At 31.7% G+C, this 19,024-nt stretch overlaps 1 protein-coding gene across 10 annotated transcripts in view; it reads right to left on the reverse strand.

Moving 5' to 3' along the window:
• The window catches only part of LOC143083608 (uncharacterized), a 121,640-nt gene that overhangs the window by 69,455 nt on the left and 33,161 nt on the right, over window positions 1-19,024 (reverse strand). For 2 of the 10 annotated variants that reach the window (XM_076259878.1, XM_076259875.1), the window contains exons 7-9: window positions 16,414-16,823; window positions 15,991-16,048; window positions 15,201-15,439 (exon numbers count right to left, since the gene is read on the reverse strand). The exons of the other annotated variants lie outside the window; for them this stretch is intronic. The gene's annotated coding sequence lies outside the window, so the exon portion shown is untranslated. Of the gene's footprint in view, window positions 1-15,200; window positions 15,440-15,990; window positions 16,049-16,413; window positions 16,824-19,024 lie in introns of those variants that run through there. 10 annotated transcript variants of the gene reach the window in all.

The raw sequence follows: 19,024 nt of genomic DNA on the forward strand, positions 1-19,024 counted from the left end.
TCCCAAGTTATCCAGAACGGTTTATAAATAATGCAACTTACAATGTTTGAAATATACCGTGGTATCGAAATAATTGAACTTGGCTGCAATGATGCGTCACTTCTGCGTCTGATACGTACAGTCGTATTTCCATTTGAACCAATTGTTATTTCATAAAGAGGTTTTGCTGAATCCATTATGTCAGAACTAGAAAGGTATACCACTGCCAGTTCGCAAGCTTTCACCTCAAAGATAAAGATAAAGGATCTTGAGAGTAAACTGTCCAAACCGTACGGCCGAAGGTCAACTATGTAGTCTAAGATGTTTGCCTCAAGCGAACAGTCTACAACGCTTACATTTGCTGTTACAATTGTGTATTCAACAGACAGTGCTGTAAAGAATATATACATATATAGATATATATATATAAGGTATGTTAAATACATTTAAAATTGGTAAGGACTCTTGTGGGCAACGACTTAAATGAGTCATGATTTGATACTGCTATTGCGGCAATTGCTATTTCGCTGTTCCTTGACATAGGGGCAGACGATTTTTTGCTTGCGTTTGGGAGTAGAAAAAGCTTCTACATTTCTTTCAATCCCTTAAAAATGCACTAGGCTTTGATGGATTATAGTTGGTATGTTTTGCTGGAAAAGGAAAAAAAGCCAACATCACCAAATATGGATTTGATAATATCATTGATAATGCGATCCATGATTTTACTGAAAGATCGAATAAACTTATCATATGGGGTTAGAACGAAGCAAGAAACATCTGTTTCTTTGGAAGAGAGAAGACTAATTGATGCTATTCCCACACTCGGTCTAGTTTTGACAGCATGTAAAACGTGAAATATACCATGACGGGTGTGAATGATTAACACGCTTGGAATTGGTTCCTATGCTGACTATTCTAGACGCTTATGAATAGTAAAGAAACAAATTTAATCAATAGGAACCCTTTTCGACAATTCTTTGCGAGTTCTTGTCAGGAGTTTGTACATTTTCAATGTAAGAAAGCATACCACTGTCTTTGTTATTGTGGAAAATCAGGTTTCTCGTGCACTGTTTTGTGTGTTTGTGGTGGTGATTGTAAATAAACATGTATTTGTGGCCAAATAGTAGTAATACTAAAAATATTTCAGTACTTTAGTGACTTTTTTTTGTTTTAATCAATCTATTCAAAGCTCTATATTAAGTATACATATTTATAACTCATCTCTGAAATTCACGCCATATCGTTTTTTCCAGGAAGTGTTTACTTTGTATTAAAACATTTTTAAGATCAAAGTGAGCAAGTAGTTTGAAGGTAACTTCATGCCAGTAGTTTAGTTACCGGCTAAAAAAACTCCTTTTTTACATCATGAAAAAACAGGTATTTAAATTATAAAAATTGATATTTCTATGCCCGCCAAATAGGATATTACTGGAAGCTGTTGTTTTAAAGATATTGTATCCACGAGAAGTACCAAAAGAAAAGTTCCTGCACAATATATTAATAGTAGCAATACGGTAAAACACATTTCAATTATCCTCCCTATAAAATAAGTTTGTTTAAGTACAATGTCCGCCATTTTGAATTTAACCGGAAGTAAGATTTATAAAAAACAACTTATCAACATAATATATCGAAAAGTAGTATAAACATGACTAAAATGATATTTTTTATATTTGTTAAATATGAGCCAAAAACAACTAAACAGAAACTATGCACAGTACAATATACATGATATATAGGTGTAATTCCACCAAATCATGGTACGTCACATCCGGTTGCATACGAAAGTAGGCCTAAAAAAATATTCCCTTGAATTTGACAGTTGTAGAAAATTAACCCTGCATTTCAATGCACTTAAATTTTTCTGAGTCGTAAATATGTATGTTGGGTGTCTGAAAGCATCATTCTTTTTTTTATTTGATGGTCTTATAAAATATTTTGGAACGTTAAGGTTACATAGTTACCAAAGCAGGTAACCAGTAAATAACAGTGTAAAAATTGGGTTGTCTACCCTCGACGGTGGTTACTTTCTTATATGCAATGAAATGTAGTGTGAAATTTTCACTGTATCACTGGAAAGGATTGAACTTTACACATGCAAAGTATTTCTTTGGTTGAAATAAAGGTAAATACTGTACGATTTTTTTAAAAGTGCCAATTTAACAAAGACTAATAGGGAAAAATCAATGGTGGTATTACACCTATAACGTTAAACATTAACTTCTACACATTAAGTAATGACGACATGGACACAATTTGTTTAAAATGCTATTTTTCAACAATTATTATTAATGTTTAACCGTTTTAATCGAATGAAAACAATAAATAAATATGGTGCTTTAAAGTAGCGTTAAAACATTAAAAGTCAAATCAATGTAAAAAATAGCAACAAATTGATATACCATGTGAATAATTCTAAAGCGAAGCTTTTTGTTATATTACTGAAAACATATTTGCTTAGAATATTAAGTTCTTACCTTTTACAGTTAGAAACACATTTTGTAAAAGAAAAGTTGTTGGACACATCGCAAACACGAATTTACTGATTTTTTATTAGATGATCATGTCGTTTACTAAAAAAAACCAGCATACACTTAATAAACTTCACATGCATGTTGTAACTAGAATTGTTCGTAGTAATAACCAATTTTAATTGCATTTGATCCTTTACCAAATGTTTGCGCTATTTCGCAAAGGTTAACGTTATATCGCAAAGGTTTGCGTTATTTATGTTTTCGTTTAATCGCTAAGATTTGCGTTATAACGCTAAAAGTTACTTATGAATGTTCCTCCTCAAGATGAATGAAATAAGCATATACAACATTAAAATAATATATAATTGTGAAAAGAAACTTGAAAAAAGCAAGAAACCTCAAATAAAAGCACATTACAACAGACTACATTTAATACTCCCGTTTACTTAAAGAAAAGAATGACGACGATAATAGGGTATGATGTATTTTGAATTTCTTTAAAAGTAGTTGGTATTGTTTAAAAAAAGGAAGATTTCAGCTTCCCAATTGTGATGGTTTCCACTTAGCTTTTGCATACGGAGTATATATCTCCTAATTGATTCGATATTCCCGGGATTGTTTTTCCTAACATGATTTCCTTGGTAGAGAGGTTGGTGCCTACTAGGAACTAATAGTTCCATAGGATGAAGTTGAATTAATACCATCACGAGTTTGTTGACTGTTATAGAATAAAAGTTTCACAGATGTTATCGAATATGTTCTTTGTGTTATAACTACCATACACTTTCCTTTTCACCACAAATTTGACCTACCGAATTCTAAAAAATAAAGATGTGGTATGATTGCCAATGAGACAATTATCCACAAGAGATCAGAATGACACAGACATTAACAACTTTAGGTCACCATAATGTCATCTACAATAAGCAAAGCAAATACAGCATAGTCAGCTATAAAAGACCCGAAATGACATTGTCAAAAAAGTTTAAACGAAAAAACTATCGGCCTTATCTATGTACAAAAAAAAATAACGAAAAACAAATATGTAACAAGTAAACACCAACCACTGATTTACAAGCTCCTGACTTAGACTATTTACCGGGTTTGTTATAAAATGAGCAAGACGGCGGAAGCCAAATGTGGAGCAGTAGCTGCTAACTCTTCCGGAAGACCTGAGATCAACCACAGTTTTTGGTGGGGTTCATGTTGTTAAGTTTTTGGTTTTCTATGTTGTGTTTTTTGTACTAGTATTTATCTGTTTGACTTTTTTGTTTGCAATGGCATTGTCAGTTTATTTTCGATCTATTAGTTTGACTGTCCCTCGGCTATCATTCTCCCATCTTTAATGTATAGTGATTCAATAAAAAAAAAATGAAAATGATATACCATGTAACTTAAGCATGTGATAGATATGAAACGAGGCTATTGATATTACCGAAATATTTGTTCTATGTTAATAATACTACTTTCTTACCTTTTACAATTTGGAAGTACATTTGTAAATGAAATATTGTTGAATACATCTTGAACAAAAATTTTAACTTTAATGATGTTTTGTTAAATGATGATGACATACATATATAAACCAATATAAAATCAATAAAAGTACACATGCGTGCTGCAGTTTGCTTTTTCTACAAGTCGTACTACCAATCAAGTGGTATGATTTCTTTGTTCTAACTTCAAGGTTAGGACATCAGATTCATTTCCTGTTTGTTCTTTTTTTGTTTAACACAAATTATTTATCATATTTTCTTCTTATAGAGATATGTATATAACAAATCATCAAGGAAGAATGTTCCAATTGAAATAAAGAACTTTTGATTTGTAGGAGATAAAAGATTTATTTGAATCAACCCAATGAACAACACAACATGATAATTATAACCAGTAGAGTAAAATATTATTGAGTACGTGATACAACAAACAAGATTTTTAGGAGATAAAAGATTTATTTGAATCAACCCAATGAACAGCACAACATGATTATTATAACCAGTAGAGTAAAATATTATTGAGTACGTGATAGAACAAACAAGAACATACAATACAATATCAATCACTTAGCTATTTGATATCAAGATCCTAGTTATTTACCTGCTGATATGAAATCGTAGCATCTTTTAGTTATGTTAAGACATAACAAGGTTTAAGATGGGGAAAAACATATTCACAAAAGATGATTGAAAGATAATTGGTAATAAGCTTGACATTTTTATTTCTTTGCACCAAATACATAAATTCAACTAATTAATGGCAAAAACAATACGATAAATATAAGTTTGATGTTTAGCTCGACTACTGTATAAGGTAAGCTGTCGATTTAATTAGACAAATGAAACATTACAATTTATACTATACAATATACAGTATACAATATCTATTCATTAATTCAGACTAGAAAGATAATCACAGGTTAACTTTTTGTATTTGCAATACTGAAAAACTTCACTACAAAGCTCCGTGGCTGACCAGGAGAACCCTATCTTAGGAATCATGTATCCTAATATAAATATCAGCGAACTACTAGTGTATGATATCATCAGAGAAATGAGAAAAAAAATTATTATTTTTGAAAATATTACATGTATGAAAAGAAACACATACTGTAACTAGAACTTTGCCATCATGGATACAATATCGCAATACGACTATGATTGATTGTATAACCATTTCACTTTCAAAACTATTGTATCGTTCAAAATACTAAACTATAAAAAAAATGTTCTTTCATAAACTCAAAAGAAATACAATGTCAATAGTACGAAGTACAGGCCAGAATTGTTAAATACATCAAGCAGTCGCTTTACAAACTAATTTTTAGGCGCTAACAATTCATACGCCTATCATGTGTATGTATTAAACATGCTCATTAAAATAATGATACGTATGTGCCTCTGGATTTTTTTATGCCTAACGGCAGAAGGCAAATATTTCATAAAAATAAGATGTTAAACAAAGAATCAAATAAGTCGTCCTGTTAAATAAATTGAATGTTATATTTAATCCTGTTGTTTATTTTCAGGACATAACAAGATAACCTAAAAAGAATTAATCGTTGATTTGGCATCATGCATATCTATAACATGTTATTGGATATACACGTGTTGTTTGCATCGATATTTAATACCAATAATTGCAATTATAATTGTTTTGTATTAACAAAACACAAAACTAAAACTTATAAATGATAAAGAAATGTCATAATAATTGAGCTTCGAGTTATAGAACTATGCTTTTGTGTTTATCTGATGATGAAATGTCTGCGGATACATATAACGGATTTGGTTGAACTAATAAGGTTATTTTAGTTTGAATCTTTATAAATCTAATACAAATTATGATTCCCAAACGTTGTGTTCTAATTGTACCGGCTATGTATTCAACAACTGTTTACCTTTTTACTTAAGTAAACCTTTATATATAATGCAGCTAAAATAGAATTACAGATACATATCTCTTAATTTTATTTCTTCCAAATTAAACAATTGCAAACTACACTATGACTTATTCAATACTTTTCCCCCGTTTTAAATTTGCAGTTTAAAAGTAACAGCCAAGACATGTAGTGTCGCCGTTGAAGCATTTACTATAAAATCTCCATCCAGCCTCAGTTTGATGTGGTATGTCAGTCACAACGTCTGATCCAAATGACAGTATCTCACATCTGAAATGGAAAAAGCGTGTTTTTTTTGCTAAATTATATGGTTAAATTGATGTATATTTATCGGCATTTGGGGGGGTATTTGTACGATCCAGGCAGTTCTACATCCTCAAAAGTTCAATTAATATCATGATGTCATGACCGTTAATATATCGAATACTTTACCATACTGATGTAATTTGTGCAATTGTTTAATTATCATTTTAAATTCAATTCCGTCTAGGGGTAAAGTAATCTATACTATTAAATGAGAAGACCTCATTGTGTGTGTCGCTTCTCTTCCTTCCACGATTAATTAATCACCATACCTATGTGTTCTATAGGTAACATGCATAGTCGCATTTCTCATCCATTCTTATGATTATTCAGATTGAGTTATTTTTGGAGAAAAACGACAAAAAAGGAGTCCGGATATTGATTCCGTCATCAGACAGACTTTTAGTCATAGATTAGACTTCCGGTTTAAAACAACCAATCGTATGATAGATAACAAAAATCGAAAAATAAATAAGTCAGTCAGAGCGTTCTCCATATCATGGTGTTTAGATCGCAAGAAACACAACTATTACACCTTTTAGAGAGGACAATTATTTTACGCATTTTATCTACCTGTAAACTACAATTATGCTACTTTAATATATAGATCCTCTCTGTATACTGTTTTCTTTGAAATGTTTATTATTTAAGGGGTCATACCAGTTGCATATATAATACATAAAAATAAATAAAACATGTGGAAACATGAATGTGTGTCCATAGTACACAGATGCCACCTCGACACTATATTTTCTAAGTTTCGAGTTGATTGGACTTCAACTTCATCAATAACTACCTCGACCATAAACTTTAACCTGAAGCGGGACAGACGGACGGATGTCACAAACGAACGAACGAACGCACGGTTGTACAGACTAGAAAACATGATGCACATAAATGGGGCATACAAATTTATTGTTGAAAGTGAAAGTTGTGATTTGGCAAAAAATGAAAGTAGTTTAGAGACTAAAGGAAGGCAGGACCTTTTTCGGGATTTCGTGATCGAGTGTTTTTAACTCGGGATTTGGGGATTGATCAATACGGGATCCGGGAATATATTTTTCGATTTCGGTATTTCGGGATATGAATTTCTTTAAATTCTACATCTCGGGATTTCATGTTTTTAAGACCGGGATTTCGGGATCAGGACCCCTCCAACCCCCAATCAAATTAGCCTTAGTCGGTCTTAGTCATTTATACAAGGTTCATACCCTACCATTGGCATGTTAATAAGGCTCTCAAAAGAAAAAAAGCACTGATGGATCCTATTGTCCTAGAAGCAAATTTTATTAGACTAATAATGGTCCATGTATAAGTAGTTAAATTTATTTCATGTTTGAAGCGGTGCGAATTTTTAATTTAATTTGACTTTTACCAAAAGATGCATTGTAGCAAAGGAGAAGAATAATTGTGGTATGAGGCCAGAAACACGAAATAGTTGAATTTAACAAAAGGAAACAAATTTCGAACTTTGGAAAAAGGGAGAAGGCTTTTGATACCTTTTATGAAATTCTCCATACATAATTATCTTTTACAAACATCATCCTACAACAGTTCACAAGCTGTATATGCCCGCGATTTCGCGGGGGTGTTCTAGTATGATATAAAAAGAAGATGTAGCATCTTTGCAAATGCGACAACTCTCCACAGGAGACTTAATGACACGGCAAATCAACAACTATAGGTCACTGTAAGGCCTTCAACAATGAGCAAAGCCCATACCGCATAGTCAGCTATAAAAGGCCCCGAAATGACAAAGGTAAAATAATTCAAACGAGAAAACGTACTAAGCATGCTTAACACTATCACATGCGCAAGTGGTTCTACTTGTTCATGCTAATGCTGTCAATAAAGGAACTCTCCACCAGAAGCTTTAAGAATAATTATGATGATAATGATGTAAACATTTATATAACAATTGACGGCTTTTAACAATGAGCAATTTTTTTTTTATCAGATACAGTATATGATTATTATCTTGAATGCATTTGAAAGCTGTTTTAATCTAAGACAATGTACAGGTAGTGAAAACGTGGAGACACGTTTCTATTGTTTCAAATTGTATGTAAACTCCTTGGTGTTGATGTTGCTGTATCAGTGACTGATTGACTAATTTATTTATTTTTTTATTATATCAGTTTTCTATTCTTTTTGTATCAGTTAATATGGCGTTGTTTTAATAATACTTTCCTTATACAAACTTGTTCATATCAGTGTTGAAATTATAACCCATACAAATCTGGAACAGGCCACAGCGTGTAGCACACTCTATGTGGGATGAAAATTGAATGGTATCAACTACAACCATGTCAGCCTTGTTATTATTCATATCACAGATATCAAAACGGCCAGCAAATTTATCTGAAACTATTAAATTGTATTCGTTCTACATTTTATTCAAAAAGGAGGGGAATCATAACTGATGACAAAGATAGAAAAGAATTCAGGAACAGATAATCATGATGTTATACATTCCTGAAGATACAGCAAACAATACAGTAGCAAAATGTATAAAACAACAAAAAACGACTGGTTTCCACATATGGCTTATTTCACGAAAAGAATAGCATACGCTTAGAATTAAAAATTACACGCATTTTAGAAAAAAACAACAACATTTAAATCATTAACTTAAAGTACATCGCTGACTAGAAACATAATAAGCACATAATGAACTATTGTTTTTGTTTCAATGTATTAAAAAGATTAACGAAGAACACATTTGAACATTCAATTATTAATTTGATATATAAAAATGACAAACACATCGTAGAGTTGATCAACCTGGAATAGAATTGATGCTCAAATATTAATGTTGAATACCAAAATGCAATAAAAGGTTCTTTTATTGATTTAATAAATTGAAAAAATAAATAAAAAATGGGTGGACTTGGATGAGCATCAATTTATATTAAATTGAATGTAGAATGAAAAATAATTTTAAAACATTCCTTATATTTATAAATAAAAAACAAATGAACAACACCTTTGACCATAACCGATAACGTGTACTAATAATCGTTGTTGAATAAAATAAGTAAATATTAGTACCTTACATTCCAGATATATTTTCCACTCCCCTGTCTTAGAAATGCCTGTATATATAGAGATTAATACATGGCCTTTTCCATATCAGCTTGGGTATCATCCCGAGACCCCCATATCAGCCCGAGACGGATGTTATGTAGATTTCCGACGTGAAAATCAAAACAATAAAAAACGATTCCAATGAGATGTTTCGTTTCTTAGTGTTAATTGTTCTATTTCTTTTTTTGATGTTTGTTTTTTTATTGTGTGTATATTTCTAACTCGGAATGCTCAAGGCTGTAGTTACGTTCAAGATTTTGAATTAACGTAATATATGCATAACTAGTAAATAATTAATTCAGGGATTTCATTACTACGACTTACATAATAATTAGACATTTTAGATATTTGACATTTCTATTGAAAAAAACACAGACAGAAATTGCATCATGTCAGTGGCCATTTGATGTAAGCGTATACAATTTTTCTTTGTAATTGATTGTCCGTTGACTTCTGATACAGGGGAAGATATATGAAAAATAGACAATAACTGTTTAGTGTCTTTAAATATCAGTTGTATTTGTACTCGGCTCGAAACAGGTGTAGTAGCTCGCTAAACAAGGTGTATGCGAGCTTTTAGCGAGCTACTACATCTGTTTCGAGCCGAGTACAAATACAGCTGATATTTAAAGACACTAAACAGTTATTGTCTTTATCCTGCAATTAATTCTGTATATTGTTTGTGTTTTGAAAAACACAAAAACTAACATATTTAGCATTGATTTTCGATTTGTAATCCCTTGATACCCGCGTAGTAATATCAAAATCATACATTACGCTGAAGACGGGTTTCGCAAAAAAAGAATCTCGAATGGTCATCAATGATACATCGCTCAAGGTAAACAATTATCTATTTTAACATAACAACTAATTTCAACAGTAAAAATAAATTAACAAAACATTGTCAAATTTGAAACAGAAGTGTACGAGTTGTCCTACGCTTCAGACTTGACTTTCACTAAACATGCATGCTGAAATCGACATGGTTGATTTCGTAACACAATCATACACATTCAAGTTTTGAAATCGACAATTGTCATCGTCATTGGAATACAACTGGAATACACATTCTGAGGTCACACAGGTTCAAACAATACTCAGTCCGGCAGTGGGCGGAGCTTTAAAGCGATATCTGTATAGTATACAGATACAGCATAGCGATATCTGTAGGGCTGTATCTGTATAGTAGGACACCCAATTGCAGGATAAAATGCTACAATGTTTTACATAACATGTGTAAATTAGGTATATTTCAATAAACAGTTATTTGCAAATGATCTTACTTCCAGTTTGAACAACACGAAGACATAACATTAAGATTTCTGAATGCAAAACCATAGTTAATGCCATATTAAAACTTTTCATTATTAATTTTGATGACCCATAAAAGTATGACCATTTATATTTCTCAACAGTTCATCGACTTTTGAAAGTTTTGAAGCATAACACTTGTCGATTTTAAACTCTATCAATAAATAATAGTTTACATAATTACAAAATATAGTAAATATATAAATATCAATAGACATTGATCAATTCATTGTATTGTAAAAGTTTTGACGTAGACTTCATGTAGTATTATAAAAGGTATTAAACTTTTATGACATATGAGCGTCGCTAAGATTGTTTTAACACTATATTCACTAATAATTTTAAACATTTTAACACTTTGATCCGTGTCAAAAAAAAAATGTCAATACATGCACCCTTAATTACATATTGTTGTCCACATAATTAAGCTTATAAACGAAGACATATATCGACTTGTTGTATTTAAAATGTGGAGACCGAAAAAGTTCTGTACATAGAGTTTGAGTTGCGAATATAGTTTTAAAAAATCACAGTCTAAAATACTTCGAAGTTGTATAACATATGTGTAAATGAATGACAATGCTCATACCTGATAAAGGTATACGAAAGAGAGTAAATTGGTGCATGCACAAAATCATTTGGGCCGGAAATATGGAGGTTTGTGTTGTATACAAAGTGCAAATTATTATATAAACAATGTTTATATTGAGTTGACTTTAATCATCAATTGACAAATCTGGTTCAATCCAATTAGTTATGATAATGTTATAAGATCTAACTTAATTGTGCAGTTGTTGAAATTTAATACCTTTTAAGTACAGTTGTTGAAATTGAATATTATCTGATTCATTTTCAAGATTTGATTTTGATACTCGCGACTAACAAAGTTGCATCTACTGGCAAAATATTTGTATTCATCATGGACTAATGCAACACTATATCCCTTCCACAACTTCGTTTAACAAAATATACACAAATCTTAAAACAAACACATATATTAAAATTTCTTCGAGTAAAAGTTGAGAAATCCTAGACATAAATTTTTCATTTCTATTCGCTTTTGGTGAAATTTAATAGTACAAAAAATCAGTCTTAAAAATAGAAATGTAGCTTTGTATGATATTTAACCATGAATTATACTCAATCCAATGTGAAGGGTCATCTTGAATTTATTTACTACCAGTTATGAGAAATATTGATCAATTTTGAATGCCTCATGGTGACATGAAGATGACGGACAACAATAAAAAGACGTTCCATGTTTGGGTTTTGCCATGTATTGATATTATATTGTCTCATGTAAATTTTCCAATCTTCATAATTTCATTGAGTATACTATACGGCAGACTAAAAAATGCTTCATACATTGTACTACTCAAAATCACAAAACCAAAGGACACCAATTAATTTTGCATACCAACTGCCAAATCCTTGACAAAGTGTGTTCAATCTGTTTGGTTGAAGTAAAATTGCAAAGTATTATTAAACACCAACTGGATATTTTAGAGGTTTGAAAATCCCTTCCAGTTACTGAAACTTGCTACTTATAAAAACTCCCGAGATCTTTTACATGGAAAGTAAAGAATTCTTTATTATAACTTTCTTTTCTAAATGATGAAAACTGTATTTACTATAATCAACATATACTATAAAATGAAGAAAAACAACCGCAAACTCCATGTATATATCATTTTCCATTTCCCGACGACGAGTCGTTGTAAGAACATGGTACCTTGTTTACATTTAAAAAAATAACCTGATTTACGAAATGCCAAAATACGGCTCTCATATAATATAAAAGAGGGACGAAAAGATACCGAAGGGACAGTCAAACTCATAAATCTAAAACAAACTGACAACGCCATGGCTAAAAATGAAAAACAAAAACAAAAAACAGCACACATGACACGACATAGAAAAGTAAAGAATAAACAACACGAACCCCCCAAAAAACTAGGGGTGATCTCAGGTGCTCCGGAAGGGTAAACAGATCCTCCTCCACATGTGGCACCCGTCGTGTTGCTTATGTGATAACAAATCCGTAAAATAGTCTAATTCGGTAGGTCATATTCATGAAAGGGAAGGGGATTTTAGTTACGACGTAAGGAACATATCCGATATCATTTGTGAAACGGTTATTCCATAGCAGTCAACTCGTGATGGCGTCCGTAAAATTTACGAAGGGATGATTTCAACTTCATCATTTGGAACTCTTGGTTTAATAGCTTCCTTGTGAGCAGCAACCCTCTATCAAGAAAATCATGATAGGAAATGCAAGCACGGGAATATCGTATCAATTGGGAGATATATACCCCGTATGCAGGTGCTGCTGAAATGTTGCTACTTAGAAATGGAAAGTTCACAATTGGAAAGCTGAAATCATCTCTTTTGTCGTAAAGTGTTGTTTTCAACCGACCCTCATTGTCAATTTCTAGATATAAGTCAAGATATGAGGCTGACTTAACTGTATCTATGGTATCCTTTATATCTAGCTCGATGGGATAGATGCGTTCCACATAGTCACCAAATTTTGAATTATTTATAACAATGGACATCTTACAATCTTTATTTTCGTATACCGCAAAACAAATGTAGATCCGCAGAAACTCGTGTAAAAATCGCAAACCCATATCATATAATGAACTGGCTTATTGCAGGACAAAAGTAATAAAAAGACGCTAAAACATGTCAATTATCAAATGCTGTACATATGATATACAGAAAAAAAAAATTTTATTTTCCTGAATAAACGTGTTTCTTCAATTTTAGCTGCAGAATGTCTTGTTTGTCATCAATAGAATATTTTACTGTATCAATTAACAGTATAATGCTTTTGTGCAGATGCATGTTATACTAAGGAGGAGTTTCAAATATATTTTTTTTCAGATATAATAACAAAAACCAAATCGAGAATGGACATGAGAAATATTTCAGAGACAACAACCCGACCCAAGAGCAGATAACAGCCGAAGACAATCAATGTGTATTCAACGCTGCATTCGGAGGTGGTCTTTAGCTGGCATCTAAATACACATGTGTAGTAGTTCCGTGAAAATGGATGTCAGACTAAAGTGCAAAACATATAAATAAACTAAAAATAAAAAAAGAAACAAAACAAACATACTAGATTAACAGAGGCAGGAGTCAGTAGATCTAACTAACTCCTCTACTACTATCAAAGAACTTATTGTTATATCTTGTAATAAAGCATATGAAAATAATGACACGTATTATTTTTGAAGTGTTCATAATTTTTTTTCGTTCATTTTTTTAAGTACTTACTAGACAGTTTGTTTTCTTGTTTGAATTGTTTTACATGTGTCATTTCGGGGCCTTTGAAAGCTGACTATGCAGTTATGGCTTTGGTTATTGTTGAAGGCCGTACAGTGACTCATATACATATTTGACGAGGCTCTGTATGTTTACATCCCGTCATTGTGTTATTACTCTATTATTATTTGTTTATTCTTATCTATCTTTTACCAATGTGCTTTGTCTATATGCATTTTTGTGTTTCTTTGATACATGCTATTGTATTTTTTTTTTTGTATTCTTGTCTCTAATGCTGCTCAATTGGTTTGTATGTATGCCTTTTTGTGCTTCTTTGTTACATTTTTATCGTGATTAAGGTTATAACAAAATGTTAATAAAATTACCAATTTTCTTGCACCAGATGCGCATTTCGACAATACATGTCTCTTCAGTGATGCTCGTAGCCAAAATATTTGAAATCCAAAGCTTATATAAAACATGAAGAGCTATAATCCAAAAGGTCCAAAAAGTATAGCCAAATTCGTGAAAGGAATCAGAGCTTTGCATGAGGGAGATACATTCCTTAATTTATAATAATTTCCATTATTTTGTAACAGCAAATTTTAATAACACAAAAAAATCCATATTTTCATTCCAGTACCGAAGTACTGGCTACTGGGCTTGTGATACCCTCGGGGACTAACAGTCCACCAGCAGAGGCATCGACCCAGTGTTAGTAATAAAATTAACGGTACCAATTTTCTTGCACCAGATGCGCATTTCGACAATACATGTCTCTTCAGTGATGCTCGTGGCCAAAATATTTGAAATCCAAAGCTTATATAAAAGATGAAGAGCTATAATCCAAAAGGTCCAAAAAGAATAGCCAAATCCGTGAAAGGAATCAGAGCTTTGCATTAGGGAGATACATTCCTTAATTTATAATAACTTCTATTATTTTGTAACAGAAAAAATTTTAATAATACAAAAAATCCGTATTTCCATGCCTGTACCGAAGTACTGCATGTACTTGTCTCTAATTTTGCTCAATTGCTTTGTATTTATGCCTTTTTGTGCTTCTTTGTTACAAACTTTTGTAAACGAGTTTCCTGTTACAAACATAAAGCACAGGTATTTTTTTCCTAAGGCGATAAAAGCGAAATGTTACTCACATAAGCTAGCATTATGTTAGTAACAGATGAAGGCATGTAATTAATATACGGTGACGTTTTGTTCACATCAACCGACGATATGTAGTTAATAGAAGGTGGCTTATAACTAATATACTGCCATGTGTAACTTATATAGTAAGTTACATGTTCATAGGGTGGGGTCATGTTGCTAACATATGGTAATGTTTATGAATAGATTTATAATCAACGAAAGGCAACTTTAATTGTTTATTTTTTATTAAACCTTAACAAATATATAACAGATTCATTGGTAACTACTAAAACGTATCATTTCGTGTCCCCGTCATGTTAAGTGCCATTTCCAAATAATTTGTTCATGTTAAAGATATAAATACATGAAATATTCATCCTTATTTCTTGTACGTGGTTTGTACCCAACGACCGTAATTTGTGTGCTCCATATATAGCATTACCATAATTACTTCCCTTAAATTTATTTCCGGCTGTGAATAGAAACAAAAAAGAAACATATATAACACATTTTTGGTTAATTGCCAAATATGAAAACCTCAGACATAACAATATTTTATCAAGTTATCAACTGCCCGTTTATCAAAGTTAGATTGCAACACTTCATAATTATGAATTAAATATATAATGTAAATTATACAAAAAATCTTACTAATCAATTCTTAAGTATTTCAATAAACAAATATGTATATTAGCCTGTTTTGACTTCCAGTGTTTGTTTTATCTTGCGTTTTTTTTCCGTCAATAATTCCGTTCGGTGTCTTTTAAATCTAAAAATAAGATTAAATTGCCTTACTTATTTTCCGATTGACCTCTAGACTCATTCATAAAAAATATAGATAAGTCTTAAAGTAAATGATGTCATTTAACAATCGATTATCACATTGAGAATATAACATAAATGAGCGGGAAAATGAACGAATGTCTTGATCATCTTTAATATTATTCCAAATTTGTTTGTTTCTATATATAAATAATACTAAAAGCGTCAATACATTTCAGAATATATTTAAATGATACATACCTGATTTCTGCAATCTATCCTATGAGACCAAGAATAAATTGAAGGAAGAAAAGCATGACTAAAAAAAGAAAAATATGCAATGTAAGGTTATGATTTTCCCTGTGTGATTGTACTTCTACAATATTGAAGTACATACTACATATGTTGTGGTTTGATATATGTGAATACAGTGACTACAAATCGTCACGTATGAACCAACGGCGCATTGGCAGCTGTTTCTTTAAACATATAATGTCTATTTAATCCAGAATGTCTGAGGGTACGAATAATTGACGTAGTTCCTTCATTTCATTAATTGTTTGATTACTTTTAAGAACCATTTTCTCTCTTCTTTATCTATTTCCCCCCTTTTCTCTATTCTGTAAACCATACATCAAACCCCTGATAGGATAAATATTAAATTATACTTGTAATAAAACTTACTGATCAAACTAAAAATTCCTCCGAATCCACCTTCGCCACCTCCGAAAAGACCCCCACCACCTCCTCCTCCTCTACGTCTTCCTCCTGTTCTTGCAATTATGGCAGGAGTAACTCTCACATTTCCTCCCCCTCGTCGTCCTCCACCTACAAAGTAGGGTACCGGGTAGTAATAAGGGTAATACAAGGAACCTCCCCTACGACTAGTAGGACGATAACCATTGCCTTTTCCATAGCTTCCGTATCCACCTCCGCCGTATGATGCAGTACGTTCATAAACACCTCTTCCATAACCTCCTCCGCCATAACTTCTTCCTCCATAACTACCTGCTGATCTTACGCCGACAATGCATACTGCTGCCACGGCAACACATACACACAATCGAATCTCTATTTTCATTGTGGCTATATATCTACAAAATAAAATAAATTGAAATACTTATTTATATGAACAGGGTTTAAAAAAAAATGTGTGAGAAATGTCTTATTTTCATTTTCTTTTTCAGCGATTAATAACATGAAAAGAACCGATTTTTCCTCACTAGGTGCGCATTTCGACAATCAATGTCTCTGCAGTGATGTTAAATCTTGAACTTTCAAATAACATTTACAAAATATGAGATTAATATGTTTCCAGATGATTGTTAACTAAAACATCTTTTTTTTTTAATTTCATGATAATTCAAAACTTTCATTGCCATGTCATTAATACGCTAAACGAGTTCAGAGATACATTATTAAGCTTGTAAACGTGAACAGTTTGTACTTTTAAAGTTTCAGTCGAGTATAAATCTAAACAGCGATTTTGACTGCATATATTATCATGTTTTTTCGATAAATATTTTTCTTATGTCTCGAATCTTGTAACAAAATTTGAGTAGAAAACATGAACAAACATAGTCAAACTTGAAATCCTAATTTTCTATCACAAAAACTTGTTTTCTTATTAAGATATCAAAGGATACTTTGAAATCCTGTTTGCAACCGAAATGTTTATTTCGTATATTAAAATAAACACCTCAAGATCAATGGATTTGTTTTATTGTGTAATATAAGAAATGACCCTGCAATACAAATACAAATAATCAGTACAACGATTAATTAAGGGAACGTCACCATCTAAAAATGGATAATTTACGATAGGAAATGAGAAATCATCTCTTTTATCATAAATTTTAGTATTAAGCTTTCCGTCAATGTATATATATCAAGATCGAGGAAAGGACAATGGTCATTGTTAGTATTAGCTGTATTTAAAGTAAGTTCAACAGGATACATTTCTTTAGTATACATACTGAAGTCGTCATTATTGAGAGCCAACATATCATCCAAATATCTAAAAGTATTATTAAATTTGTGAATCAGATGTTGTTTTGATGGTAATACAGATACCTATCGTCACTCATATATATACGGATATCTATCTTAACAATCAATCAAATAACTTAAAAATACGTGAACATGGAAAGGACCTTTTAAGCTCACCTGGCCCGTAGGGCCAAGTGAGCTTTTCTCATTACTTTGCGTCCGTCGACCGTCGTCGTCGTCGTCGTCGTCCGGCGTCGTCTGTTAACTTTTACAAAAAATATTCTTCTCTGAAACTACTTGGCCAAATTTTACCAAACTTAGCCACAATCATCATTAGAGTATCTAGTTTAAAAAATGTGTCCGGTGACCCGGCCAACCAACCAAGATGGCCACCATGGCAAAAAATAGAACATAGGGGTAAAATGAAGATTTTGGCTTATATCTCTGAAACCAAAGCATTTAGAGCAAATCTGAAAAGGGTTTAATTGTTTATCTAGTCAATATTTATCTACTCTGAAATTTTCAGATAAATTGGATAATGGGTTGTTGGGTTGCTACCCCACAATTGGTAATTTGTAAAGAAATTGTGCTCTTTTTGGTTATTATCTTGAATATTAGTATAGATAGAGAGAAAATGTCAACAGCAATTATGTTCAGCAAAGTAAGATCTACAAATAAGTCAACATGACCTAAATGGTCATGAACCCCTCAAAGAGTTATTGCCCTTTATAGTCAATTTTTAACAATTTTCATTAATTTTATAAATTTTTGTAAATTTTAACAAAATATTTTCCTCTTTGTAACTAAAGGGCCAAGTTTAATATAGATAGAGAAAATTGTAAGTAGCAAGAATGTTCAGTAAAGTAAGATCTACAAACACATCACCATCATCAAAACACAATTTTGTCACGAATCCATCTGTGTCCTTTGTTTAATACATGTATGCATATAGACCAAGGTGAGCGACGCAGGCTAGTTTAGTATCTCCTTAGTCGCTAGAGACTTGTATTTGTCTTTCATATTAACGGATAATATCCAATAGCTAATATATATCTTTGTTAATTAATTGAGACATCACTATGTTGTGTTATATAGGAAGATAAGTTATACATTTTATAAAACGTCAAATCGTAATGCTTTACTACAAAAACTTGTTTTATTATTAATATATAAAGTGTACTTTGAAATCCTGCTATGTTTGAGTTCAAGAACTGCTGATAATAAATTTATATTTAGTAGTTATTTCATTCCTCTGACGTCATACAACAACAGTCGTTGTCAATATGTCAACAACGTCGGATCAAAA

Source organism: Mytilus galloprovincialis, chromosome 7, assembly GCF_965363235.1.
Source record: "Mytilus galloprovincialis chromosome 7, xbMytGall1.hap1.1, whole genome shotgun sequence".
NCBI lineage: Eukaryota > Metazoa > Mollusca > Bivalvia > Mytilida > Mytilidae > Mytilus > Mytilus galloprovincialis.